Here is a 12,416-nt window from a genome sequence, read left to right on the forward strand (position 1 = left end):
GCGGTCCAGGGGCCTCGAGCCTCCGCCGCTCCTCGGCCTCGTGGGCCCGGGCGCTGGGTGGGGCCGCGGGTGGGCGCCGAGGTCTGCAAAGGGGCGGTGAAGACGGGCTTGGGCTCCGCGCAGAGGCTGCCAGGGGGCGGCGGGGCACCTCCCACCCGGGTCACCTCGGTGCCACCCATGCCTGCCTCACGGCAGGCGGACCCACGGCCCTCCTCGCCCTCCCTCGCTCGCGTCCTGCCCGGCTGGCCGCTGTTCGCATCCTCTCGGTAACTTTGTGGGGTCCCGCCCATTCCGGCGACTGCCCCGGCTGCAGCCCAGCAGCTAATCTCGGCTATCTTCCCTCGCTCAGTTCTTCGCCTCCACCAGCTTCGGCTCTTTTCGTCACCCCTCTGTACTCCTCGTTCCTCTCCGTCACTTTCCGTCATCTCCGATTAGGCTCGGCCGGCTGCATCTCACCATTTCGCTTTCCTCTTTGTCGCCCTCTGGTAAATTTCGCGACTCTTCGTCACTGTCCGTCAGTCCCCGTCACTTTCCGTCAATTCCCGCCACTTTCCGTCGCTCCCCGCCGCCCTTGAGCTCCGCTCGGCTCTTCTCCGTCAGGCATCGTCTACTTTCGTCACTCTCCGTCACCCTCCGTCACTCTCCGGCTGCTGCCTACCCCGCTCTCCGGGTGGAGAAAGCCTCAGGGACTTTTCCTGCCCTTAGCCCTTTTCCGTCACTCTCCGATCCTGCTGTCTGTGTCAGTCTCTGTTTATTTCTGGTCTGCTCGTGACTCTGTCCTCCTCCATTCACTCCTGGGAGAGTGGCCTGGTCTCTCCTGAGAGGCCTCTCCCCACTACCCGGCCTGAATGATGGTGGTGAGCGGGAGGTCTCGGGGTGATCCCGAGGGGGAGGAGCGGGGGTCTGGGGGTGGCGGCGAGGGGGTTCCGAGGAGAGGAGCGGGCGCCTGGGGATGGTCCCGAGAGGGTCCCGAGGGGTGGAGCGGGGGGAGGGTCTGAAGGTCGCCCGGAGGGGGTCCCTACAGGAGGAGCGGGGGGTCTGGGGGTGGCGCCGAGGGAAGGAGCGGTCTGGTGTGGTCCGGAGGACAGGAGCAGGGAGTCTGGGGGTGGTCCCGAGGGCAGGAGCGGGGGATCTGGGGGTGGCGCCGAGGGAAGGAGCGGTCTGGTGTGGTCCGGAGGACAGGAGCAGGGAGTCTGGGGGTGGTCCCGTGGGGAGGAGCAGGGGGTCTGGGGGTGGTTCCGAGGGGAGGAGCGGGGGTCTGGGGGTGGTCCCGTGGGGAGGAGCAGGGGGTCTGGGGGTGGTTCCGAGGGGAGGAGCGGGGGTCTGGGGTTGGTCCCGTGGGGAGGAGCAGGGGGTCTGGGGGTTGTCCTGAGAGGAGGAGCCGCGGGTTCTGGGCGTGGTCACGTGGGGAGGAGCGGGGGTTCTGGGGGTGGTCCCGAGGGGAGGAGCAGGGGTCTGGGGATGGTCCTGAGGGGAGGAGCGGGGGTCTGCGTGTGGTTTTCAGGGGTGGAGCATGGAGTCTCCCTGTGGTCCGGAGGCTGGAGAGAGGGTCTGGGGGTGGTCCCGAGGGGAGGAGCGGGAGGTCTGGGGGTGGTCCCGAGGGGAGGAGCGGGGGGTCTGGGGGTGGTCCCGAGGGGAGGAGCGGGAGGTCTGGGGGTGGTCCCGAGGGGAGGAGCGGGGGGGTCTGTGTGTTGTCCTGAGGGGAGGAGCGGGGGTTTGGCGGTGGTCCCGAGGGGAGGAGTGTGGGGTCCGGGGATGGTCCGGAGGGGAGGAGCGGGGGATCTGGCTGTGGTTTTCAGGGGTGGAGCATGGGGTCTCCCTCTGGTACGGAGGGTGGAGCAGGGGGTCTGGGGGTGGTACTTATGGGCAGCACAGGGCTATTTCTCTTTTTGGACCGGTTCCCATCTGCTGAGCTGGGGGTCCTTGTGATCCTGACAGGTGGGGCAGAATGGGAGGGTGAAGGTGAGGGGAAGGAAGGAGTGGCGGCCTGGTCCCAAGGGGGCAGGAAGGGTTTGTGGTTCAGTGCTGATGTGCGACCCATCCATAGGAGAATGGACAGCTCAGACTCTCCCATTCCTGGCCAGTGGCAGGTCCCAGTAGCTGCCTTCCCTGGCTGTCCTCGAGGCTCACTGGAGGATACTTCTTTTTCATTCTGGCAAATTTTAAAAAAATTCTTCTATAGATCTCAGTGAGTTCAAAGCTGCCTGTGTGCAGGCATAGGTCCGTTCTTTGCCGAGCTTCCACTCTAGTCGGCTGAAAGGAAAGGGTAATATAGCTGGAAAAGGTGTCCTGGGGTGATTAGAGGATTTTACATTTCATCTTAGAAAGGGATATTGACAGGAGACCAGAACTTCCAGATCCTCTTGAATTTCAAGATCTACTTCCAAGCCTGGAAAATATCGGGAGGCCTCATCTCTACAAAATAAAAATTAAGAAATTCGCCGGGTGCGATGGCACACTCCTGTAGTCCCACCTACTCTGGAGGCTGAGGCAGGAAGATCACTTGAGCCTGGGAGTCCGAGGCTGCAGTCAGCTATGATCATGACACTGCACTCCAGCCTGGGTGACAGAGCAAGACCCTGAAATAAAAAAGGGAGGGAGGGAAGGAGGGGAGGGAGGGAGGGAGGAAGGAAGGAAGAAAGAAAGAAAATGGCTTAAGCTCAGAGAGCTGTGTGTGGCCTCCAGCTCCCACCCCCACCAAAGGGCCTGGAAACCCATGGAGGGGCAGGTTGTCTTGAGCTGTAGCCACGGGGACCGGGGGACCTGAACTGTCGGGGTTAGGGTTAGGCTTTGAGGTTTCGAGTTATAGAATATAGATGGGTTTGGTCCTGGGAAAATTCCAGGTTTGGGATTTGTGGTTGGGGGTTTGTCTCAGGTGAGATATGGCAGGTTTACAGTGTTTGCAAGGTATGTACAGATTTATATGGTGCTATTGCTTGAATGTGTTCTCCAGATTTCATGTGTTGGCAATTTGTTTTCTTTTCTTTTTGACATGGTGTCTCGCTGTGTCATCTATCACCCAGGCTGGAGTTCAATGGTGCGATCTCGGCTCACTGCAACCTCTGCCTCCCAGGTTCAAGCGATTCTCACACCTCAGCCTCCCGGTAGCTGGCATTGTGGCAGGACAAGCCGCAGACAAAATTCCTCAGACACCGGGTTAAAGAAGGAAGGGCTTCACTCTGCCAGGAGCATCAGCACACTTGCGTCTGAAGAGCCGAGCTCCCCAAAAACGAAATTCCTGGACCTTTTAAGGGTTTACGACTCTAAGGGGTTCACGTGAAAGGGTCGTGATAGATCGAGGAAGCGTGGGGAACGTGACTGGGGGCTACACGCATGAGATAACAGAACAGAAAGTTTTGCAGTGCTTCCTCATACAGTGTCTGGAATTTACAGATAACAGAAGTAGTTTAGGTCAGGGGTTAATATTATTATTATTATTCTTTTAACCACCAGGGTCGGGTGGTGCTGCCAAGGTCGTGTAGCTATTTATCTTACTTCTTTTTTTTTTTTTTAAGCTTTTTGCTTTCTCCCTTTTTCCCTGTTTTATAAACTAAGGAAGGGGTGTGGGGAAGGGAAGGGCAGCAGGAGGAGTGGTGGTCTCCTTCCTTAGGATTACAGGCACCAGGCCTCATTCCTGGCTAATGTTTTTTTTTTTTTTGTATTTGTATTAGAGATGGGGTTTCACCATGTTGCCCAGGCTGGTCTTGAACTCCTGACCTCAGGTGATCGCCCGCCTTCGCCTCTGAAAGTGGTGGGATTAAAAGCACAAGGCAGCTGGGCGCGGTGGCTCACGCCTGTAATCCCAGCACTTTGGGAGGCCGAGGCGGGTGGATCACGAGGTCAGGAGATTGAGACCATCCTGCCTAACATGGTGAAACCCCGTCTCTACAAAGAAATACAAAAAAAAAATTATCCGGGCGTGGTGGTACGCGCCTGTAGTCCCAGCTACTCGGGAGGCATAAGGCACGGCGCCCAGCCATGTGTTGGCAATTTAATCCCCGAATTCATGTCCTGATTGGAGATATGGCCTTTGTGAGGTAATTAGGATTAGATAAGGTTATTAGGTTGGGTCCCCACTCATGGGACTCGTGGCTTTATAAGATGACGAAGAGAGACTGGAGCGGACACGCAGTCTTGCCCTCTCCTCCCTCGCCCGCACACTCTCACTCTCCCCTCCCCTGCCATGTGCCGCCCTCCACTGTGCTGTGATGCTCTAGGCCTCCCCAGCCACCAGAACTCGCCCTCCCCTCCCCGGCCATGAGTGGACACGGATTCCCGCCCACCTGCCATGTGCCGCCCTCCACTGGGCTGGGATGCTCTGGGCCATGTGCTGCCTGGGGTCCAGGGGCCGCGAGCCTCCGCCGCTCCTCGGCCTCGTGGGCCCGGGCGCTGGGTGGGGCCGCGGGTGGGCGTCAGGGGCCAGGCTGGGCGCCGAGTTCTGCAAAGGGGCGGTGAAGACGGGCTTGGGCTCCGCGGAGAGACTGTGAGGGGGCGGCGGTGCACCTCCCACCCGGGTCACCTCGGTGCCACCCATGCCTGCCTCACGGCAGGCGGACCCACGGCCCTCCTCGCCCTCCCTCGCTCGCGTCCTGCCCGGCTGGCCGCTGTTCGCATCCTCTCGGTAACTCCGTGGGGTCCCGCCCATTCCGGCGACTGCTCCAGCTGCAGCCCAGCAGCTAATCTCGGCTATCTTCCCTCGCTCAGTTCTTCGCCTCCACCAGCTTCGGCTCTTTTCGTCACCCCTCTGTACTCCTCGTTCCTCTCCGTCACTTTCCGTCTTCTCCGATTAGGCTCGGCCTGCTTTATCTCACCATTTCGCTTTCCCCTTTGTCTCCCTCTGATAAATTTCGTGACTCTTCGTCACTGTCCGTCAGTCCCCGTCACTTTCCGTCAATTCTCGCCACTTTCCGTCGCTCTCCGCCGCCCTTCAGTTCCGCTCGGCTCTTCTCCGTCAGGCATCGTGTACTTTCGTGACTCTCCGTCACCCTCCGTCACTCTCCGGCTGCTGCCTACCCCGCTCTCCGGGTAGAGAAAGCCTCAGGGACTTTTCCTGCCCTTAGCCCTTTTCCGTCACTCTCCGATCCTGCTGTCTGTGTCAGTCTCTGTTTATTTCTGGTCTGCTCGTGACTCTGTCCTCCTCCATTCACTCCTGGGAGAGTGGCCTGGTCTCTCCTGAGAGGCCTCTCCCCACTACCCGGCCTGAATAATGGTGGTGAGCGGGAGGTCTCGGGGTGATCCCGAGGGGGAGGAGCGGGGGTCTGGGGGTGGCGGCGAGGGGGTTCCGAGGAGAGGAGCGGGCGCCTGGGGATGGTCCCGAGAGGGTCCCGAGGGGTGGATCGGGGGGAGGGTCTGGGGTGGTTTCGAAGGGTGGAGCGGGGGGTCTGGGGGTGGTCCCGAGGGGAGAAGTGTGGGGTCTGGGGATGGTCCCCAGGGGAGAAGCGGGGGGTCTGTGTGTTGTCCTGAGGGGAGGAGCGGGGGGTCTGGGGGTGGTCCCGAGGGGAGGAGCGGGGGTCTGGGGGTGGCAGCGAGGGGGTTCCGAGGGGAGGAGCGGGCGCCTGGGGATGGTCCCGAGAGGGACCCGAGGGGTGGAGCCGGGGGAGGGTCTGGAGATAGCCCGAAGGGGGTCCGGACAGGAGGATCTGCAGTCTGGGGATGGCGCCGAGGGAAGGAGCGGTCTGGTGTGGTCCGGAGGACAGGAGCAGGGGGTCTGGGGATGGTTCCGAGGGGAGGAGCAGGGGTCTGGGGATGGTCCTGATGGGAGGAGCGGGGGTCTGTGTGTGGTTTTCAGGGTTGCAGCATGGAGTCTGCCTGTGGTCCCGAGGCTGGAGAGAGGGTCTGGGGGTGGTCCCACGGGGAGGAGCGGGGGTCTAGGGGTGGTCCTGAGGGGAGGAGCCAAGGGTTCTGGGCGTGGTCACGTGGGGAGGAGCGGGGGTTCTGGGGATGGTCCTGAGGGGAGGAGAGGGGGTCTGGGGGTGGTCCCGAGGGGAGGAGCAGGGGTCTGCATGTGATTTTCAGGGGTGGAGCATGGAGTCTCCCTGTGGTCCCGAGGCTGGAGAGAGGGTCTGGGGGTGGTCCCACGGGGAGGAGCGGGGGTCTGGGGGTGGTCCCGAGGGGAGGAGCGGGGGATCTGTGTGTTGTCCCGAGGGGAGGAGCGGGGGTCTGTATGTTGTCCTGAGGGGAGGAGTGGGGGGTCTGGTTGTGGTTTTCAGGGGTGGAGCATGGGGTCTCCCTGTGGTCTGGAGGGTGGAGCAGGGGGTCTGGGGGTGGTACTTTTGGGCGGGACAGCGCTAATTCTCTTTTTGGTCCGATTCCCATCTGCTGAGCTGGGGGTGCTTGTGATCCTGACAGGTGGGGCAGAATGGGAGGGTCAAGGTGAGGGCAAGGAAGGAACGGCGGCTTCGTCCCAAGGGGGCAGGAAGGGTTTGTGGTTCAGTGCTGATGTGCGACCCATCCATAGGAGAATGGACAGCTCAGACTCTCCCATTCCTGGCCAGTGGCAGGTCCCAGTAGCTGCCTTCCCTGGCTGTCCTCGAGGCTCACGGGAGGATACTTCTTTTTCATTCTGGCAAATTTTAAAAAATTCTTCTATAGATCTCAGTGAGTTCAAAGCTGCCTGTGTACAGGCATAGGTCCATTCTTTGCCGAGCTTCCACTCTAGTCGGCTGAAAGGAAAGGGTAATATAGCTGGAAAAGGTGTCCTGGGGTGATTAGAGGATTTTACATTTCATCTTAGAAAGGGATATTGACAGGAGACCAGAACTTCCAGATCCTCTTGAATTTCAAGATCTACTTCCAAGCCTGGAAAATATCGGGAGGCCTCATCTCTACAAAATAAAAATTAAGAAATTCGCCAGGTGCAATGGCACACTCCTGTAGTCCCACCTACTCTGGAGGCTGAGGCAGGAAGATCACTTGAGCCTGGGAGTCCGAGGCTGCAGTCAGCTATGATCATGACACTGCACTCCAGCCTGGGTGACAGAGCAAGACCCTGAAATAAAAAAGGGAGGGAGGGAAGGAGGGGAGGGAGGGAGGGAGGAAGGAAGGAAGAAAGAAAGAAAGAAAATGGCTTAAGCTCAGAGAGCTGTGTGTGGCCTCCAGCTCCCACCCCCACCAAAGGGCCTGGAAACCCATGGAGGGGCAGGTTGTCTTGAGCTGTAGCCACGGGGACCGGGGGACCTGAACTGTCGGGGTTAGGGTTAGGGTTAGGGTTAGGGTTAGGCTTTGAGGTTTCGAGTTATAGAATATAGATGGGTTTGGTCCTGGGAAAATTCCAGGTCTGGGTTTTGTGGTTGGGGGTTGGTCTCAGGTGAGATGCAGCAGGTTTACAGTGTTTGCAAGGTATGTACAGATTTATATGGTGCTATTGCTTGAATGTGTTCTCCAGATTTCATGTGTTGGCAATTTGTTTTCTTTTTTCTTTTTCAGATGGTGTCTCGCTGTGTCATCCATCACCCAGGCTGGAGTTCAATGGTGCGATATTGCCTCACTGCAACCTCTGCCTCCCAGGTTTAAGCGAGTCTCGCACGCCCAGTAGCTGGCATTGCAGCAGGACAAGCCACAGACAAAATTCCACAGACTCCGGGTTAAAGAAGGAAGGGCTTTATTCGGTCGGGAGTGTGGGCACACTTGGGCTTGAAGAGCCGAGCTCCCCAAAAATGAAATTCCTGGCCCTTTTAAGGGTTTACGACTCTAAGGGGTTCACGTGAAAGGGTCGTGATAGATGGAGCAAGCATCGGAACATGACTGGGGGCTACACGCATCAGATAACAGAACAGAAAGTTTTGCAGTGCTTCCTCATACAGTGTCTGGAATTTACAGATAACACAAGTAGTTTAGGTCAGGGGTTAATATTATTATTATTATTATTTTAACCACCAGTTCCAGGTGGTGCTGCCAAGGTCGTCTAGCAATTTATCTTACTTCTTTTTTTTTTTTTTTTAAATCTTTTTGCTTTCTCCCTTTTTCCCTGTTTTATAAACTAGAGAAGGGGGTGTGGGGAAGGGAGGGGCAGCAGGAGAAGTGGTGGTCTCCTTCCTTAGGATTACAGGCATCCTGCGTTATTTCTGACTAATTTTGTTTTTGTATTTTTGGTAGAGATGGGGTTTCACCGTGTTGGCCAGGCTGGTCTTGAACTCCTGACCTCAGGTGATCCCGCCTCGGCCTCTGAAATTGCTGGGATTAAAAGCACAAGGCACAGTGCCCAGCCATGTGTTGGCAATTTAATCCCCAAATTCCTGTGCCGATTGGAGATGTGGCCTTTGGGAGGTAACTAGGATTAGATAAATTCATTAGGGTGGGTCCCCAGTCATGGGACTCGTGGATTAAAAAGATGAGGAAGAGAGACTGCAGCGTACAGCCACTCTTGCCCTCCCCTCCCCCGCCCAGACACTCTCGCTCTCCCCTTCCCTGCCATGGGCAGCCCTCCACTGGGCTGTGATTCTCTAGGCCTCCCCAGCCACCAGAACTCACCCTCCCCTCTACTGCCGTGAGTGGACACGGACTCCCTCCTTCCCTCCATGCACCACCCTCCCCTGGGCTGGGATGCTCTGGGCCTCCCCAGCCAGCAGAACTGGAAGGGAGACATTTCATTTATGAACTACTCTGTGGTATTCTGTTATAGCAACAGAAAATGTACTAAGACATATGGTTTATAGATTTTAGGTTTGGGGTTTTTAGGGTTTGGGTAGGAGTACCAGGTAGGGGTTAGGGAATAGGGTTAGGGTTAGTTTTAGGGTTGTGGGGAGGCAATAGAGGCCAAGGTCGGAATCAGAGTGAAGTTCAGCTCAGAGCTTAGTATCCTGGAGCCACCACATTGTGTTGTACCCAAGTGAGTTAGAGAAAACGCCACACTTTGAGAAGAATTAAGAGTCCTTTAGTTAGCTGGTGGCCAAAGAGATGGCTAGTGCTCAAAATTCTCTCAGTCCCAAAGAAGGGGCTAGATTGTCTTTTATACTTTTGTTTAGAAAGGGAAGTGGCGGTCTAGTTAAAACTATTTTACATAAGTAAATTAGGCAAAATGTTAAAAGGATAAATGGTTACAGGAAAGTAAACAGTTCCAGGTGCAGGTGCTTTAAGACTATTACAAGGTGATAGACGCGGGTAATTGGGCGTTATCAATCGGATGAATTCCTGGGGACTGCGGATATAGCTTGCCACAGTATCTTGTCAGTTAATTGCATTCTCGGATGTCCTGGGAGTCAGCTTGCAGGAGTTAAGTCCTTTGAGGAAGGGGCTGCCAGTGAAAGAGCCAAGATGGAGTCTGTCCGGTTCTCTCAGTTAAGGGAGAGTCCTTTCAGGTGGAAAGAAGGCTAGGTGATTAAAGGAAAGGGAGAGTCTAAAAACAGGGTTAGCAAAAATGAGGTTGGGCATTACAGTTTTACCCTCCATCGCCTCTTCCAATCTCAAACAATTCCATAACTTGGAAAACCTCAGGCAAGGACTTCCTGGAATGTGTCCACTGAACTCAGAAAAGCTCAGGCAAGGACTTCATGGAACGTGTCCACTGTAACCACCAGGTTTTCCAGTGTGTTATTTACACCCTGTAACGCTGTTAGGTACATAATTTTTCAGCAATCTTTGTTCTTCACCAGCACTTTGAGTACATGAAAAAGGCCAAGATGCTTCTTCAGGGATGAATTTTGCTACTTTTTAAAGGAGAGTTAAAAGGCACTTTTGGCACTCTAAGTCTTTCTTCAAATGATGAAATTTGTTATCTATTTAACTCATTACTGTGACACGTTTTCCAATTCTATGTTCCCTTGGTTTTTGTTGTATTTTTTTCTGCATGAACTCTACATCATTTACTCACTCTGAATGACAGAATAAAAGAAATTGTCCACCATATCATATTCGGAAGGACCATCATGGCCATGAGACACAAAGGACTCCCAGCCCTGGGCCCAGGCCCCCCTCACGCATGCAGCCATCGTGCCACTGTGCCTGACTGGGCCATGTGCATGGAGGGGACCGGATGCTGGGAGACACAGCTCAGGGCACAGGGGCCCCAAGAAGCCACAGCTGGGGAAAGCTCACTCCCGACAGGGCTCAGCTCCAACCTGAAACTAGAGCCCCACCCTGGGGTTTCCATGGTGGTGGTAAACCAACCACAGATTTTGGGGGTATGACTGCTCCCTTTGCCACGATAGCTTCTCCCACGTGCCCCTGGCCTAATGACCAGACCACTAGAGAGGGGAGGCCCGAGTCCCAGGGATGGGTGGGTTGCAGGCAGAGCTGGGGCTGGATGGACGGTGAGTGGTGAGAGCTGAAGGTGCAGAAGGGGCTCCTGTCAGGGACTGGGTTAACAGGGACCAGGACAAATAGACGGGGACTCCCGAGCTGAGAAAGACCTTTTCGTACAAAGTGTTTGCATCAGTACCTAACAATGAAAAGAATAAGATAAATAACAGTACAAAAAAGCAATCACCAGATCAGCTCAAGGCACTCTTTGAAGTCACCCCTGTGTAGGGAAGTTGGAAGACATATCTGTGTGGTTCATAGACAGTAGATCCCAAAGACAGACGGCCCAGATCCCTAAATCCCCACAGGGGAACTGTGTTACAGACCAGGAGCTCATGTATAGGGCTGTCCCAGGGCCCCTAAATTCCAGAAGGGAACTGGGTTACAGACCAGGGGCTCATGTACCAGGCTGTCCCTGGTCCCCTAAATCCCCACAGGGGAACTGGGTTAGAGATGAGGAGCTCATTTTCCGGGCTGTCCAGGTCCCCTAAATCCCAGATGGGAACTGGGTTATCGACCAGGTGCTCCTCTAAGGGCTGTCTCAGGGTCCTAGTGTGTCTGGAATTGGTGGGTTCTTGGTCTCACTGACTTCAAGAATGAAGATGCGGACACTCGCAGTGAGTGTCACAGTTCTTAAAGGTGGCATGTCCGGAGTTTGTTTCTTCTGACGTTCAGATGTGTTCGGAGTTTCTTCCTTCTGGTGGGGTTGTGGACTCACTGGCTCAGGAGTGAAGCTGCAGACATATGCGGTGAGTGTCACAGCTCATAAAGGCAGTGTGGACTCGAAGAGTGACCAGTAGCAAGATTTATTGCAAAGAGTGAAAGAACGAAGCTTCCACAGTATGGAAAGGGATATTTCCTTGTTTATAGAGATGGCGGTGTAGATATTTCCATGTTTATACAGACAGCAGTGTAGATATTTCCAGGTTTATGGAGATAGCGGTGTAGATATTTCCATGTTTATACAGACGGCGGTGTAGATATTTGCATGTTTATAGAGATGGCGGTGTAGATATTTCTATGTTTATAGAGATAGCGGTGTAGGTATTTCCATGTTTATAGAGATCGCGGTGTAGATATTTCCACGTTAATAGAGATAGCAGTGTAGATATTTCCATGTTTATAGAGTTGGCGGTGTAGATATTTCTACGTTTATACAGATAGCAGTGTAGATATTTCCATGTTTATAGAGATGGCGGTGTAGATATTTCCACGTTTATACAGATAGCGGTGTAGAGATTTCCATGTTTATACAGATAGCGGTGTAGATATTTCCATGTTTATAGAGATAGCGGTGTAGATATTTCCATGTTTATACAGATAACGGTGTAGATATTTCCATGTTTACAGAGATAGCGGTGTACATATTTCCATGTTCCTACAGGTGGCGGTGTAGATATTTCCATGTATATAGAGATAGCAGTGTAGATATTTCCATGTTCCTACAGATGGCGGTGTAGATATTTCCATGTATATAGAGATAGCGGTGTAGATATTTCCATGTTTACACAGATGGCGGTGCAGATATTTCCATGTTTATAGAGACAGCGGTGTAGATATTTCCATGTTTACAGAGATAGCGGTTTAGATATTTCCATGTTTACACAGACGGCGGTGTAGATATTTCCATGTTTATACAGATAGCGGTGTAGATATTTCCATGTTTATACAGACGGCGGTGTAGATATTTCCATGTTTATACAGACGGCGGTGTAGATATTCCCATGTTTATACAGACGGCGGTGTAGATATTTCCATGTTTATACAGACGGCGGTGTAGATATTCCCATGTTTATACAGACGGCGGTGTAGATATTTCCATGTTTATACAGACGGCGGTGTAGATATTTCCATGTTTATACAGATGGCGGTGTAGATATTTCCATGTTTACACAGATAGCAGTGTAGATATTTCCACGTTTACACAGATAGCGGTGTAGATATTTCCATGTTTACACAGATAGCGGTGTAGATATTTCCACGTTCATACAGATAGCGGTGTAGATATTTCCATGTTCATACAGATAGCGGTGTAGACATTTCCACGTTTACACAGATAGCGGTGTAGATATTTCCATGTTTACACAGTTAGCGGTGTAGATATTTCCATGTTTATACTGATAGCGGTGTAGATATTTCCATGTTTATACAGATGGTGGTGCAGATATTTCCACGTTTAT

At 54.0% G+C, this 12,416-nt stretch overlaps 1 protein-coding gene across 1 annotated transcript in view; it reads left to right on the forward strand.

The window, feature by feature from the left end:
- Window positions 1-4,856: 4,856 nt before the first annotated feature.
- Window positions 4,857-12,416, forward strand: part of LOC129138938 (MAM and LDL-receptor class A domain-containing protein 1-like) — a 464,758-nt gene continuing 457,198 nt past the window's right edge. The window contains exons 1-2 of the mRNA XM_063805034.1: window positions 4,857-5,025; window positions 7,426-7,470. The gene's annotated coding sequence lies outside the window, so the exon portion shown is untranslated. The remainder of the gene's footprint in view (window positions 5,026-7,425; window positions 7,471-12,416) is intronic.

Source organism: Pan troglodytes, chromosome Y, assembly GCF_028858775.2.
Source record: "Pan troglodytes isolate AG18354 chromosome Y, NHGRI_mPanTro3-v2.0_pri, whole genome shotgun sequence".
In the NCBI taxonomy this organism is placed as follows: domain Eukaryota; kingdom Metazoa; phylum Chordata; class Mammalia; order Primates; family Hominidae; genus Pan; species Pan troglodytes.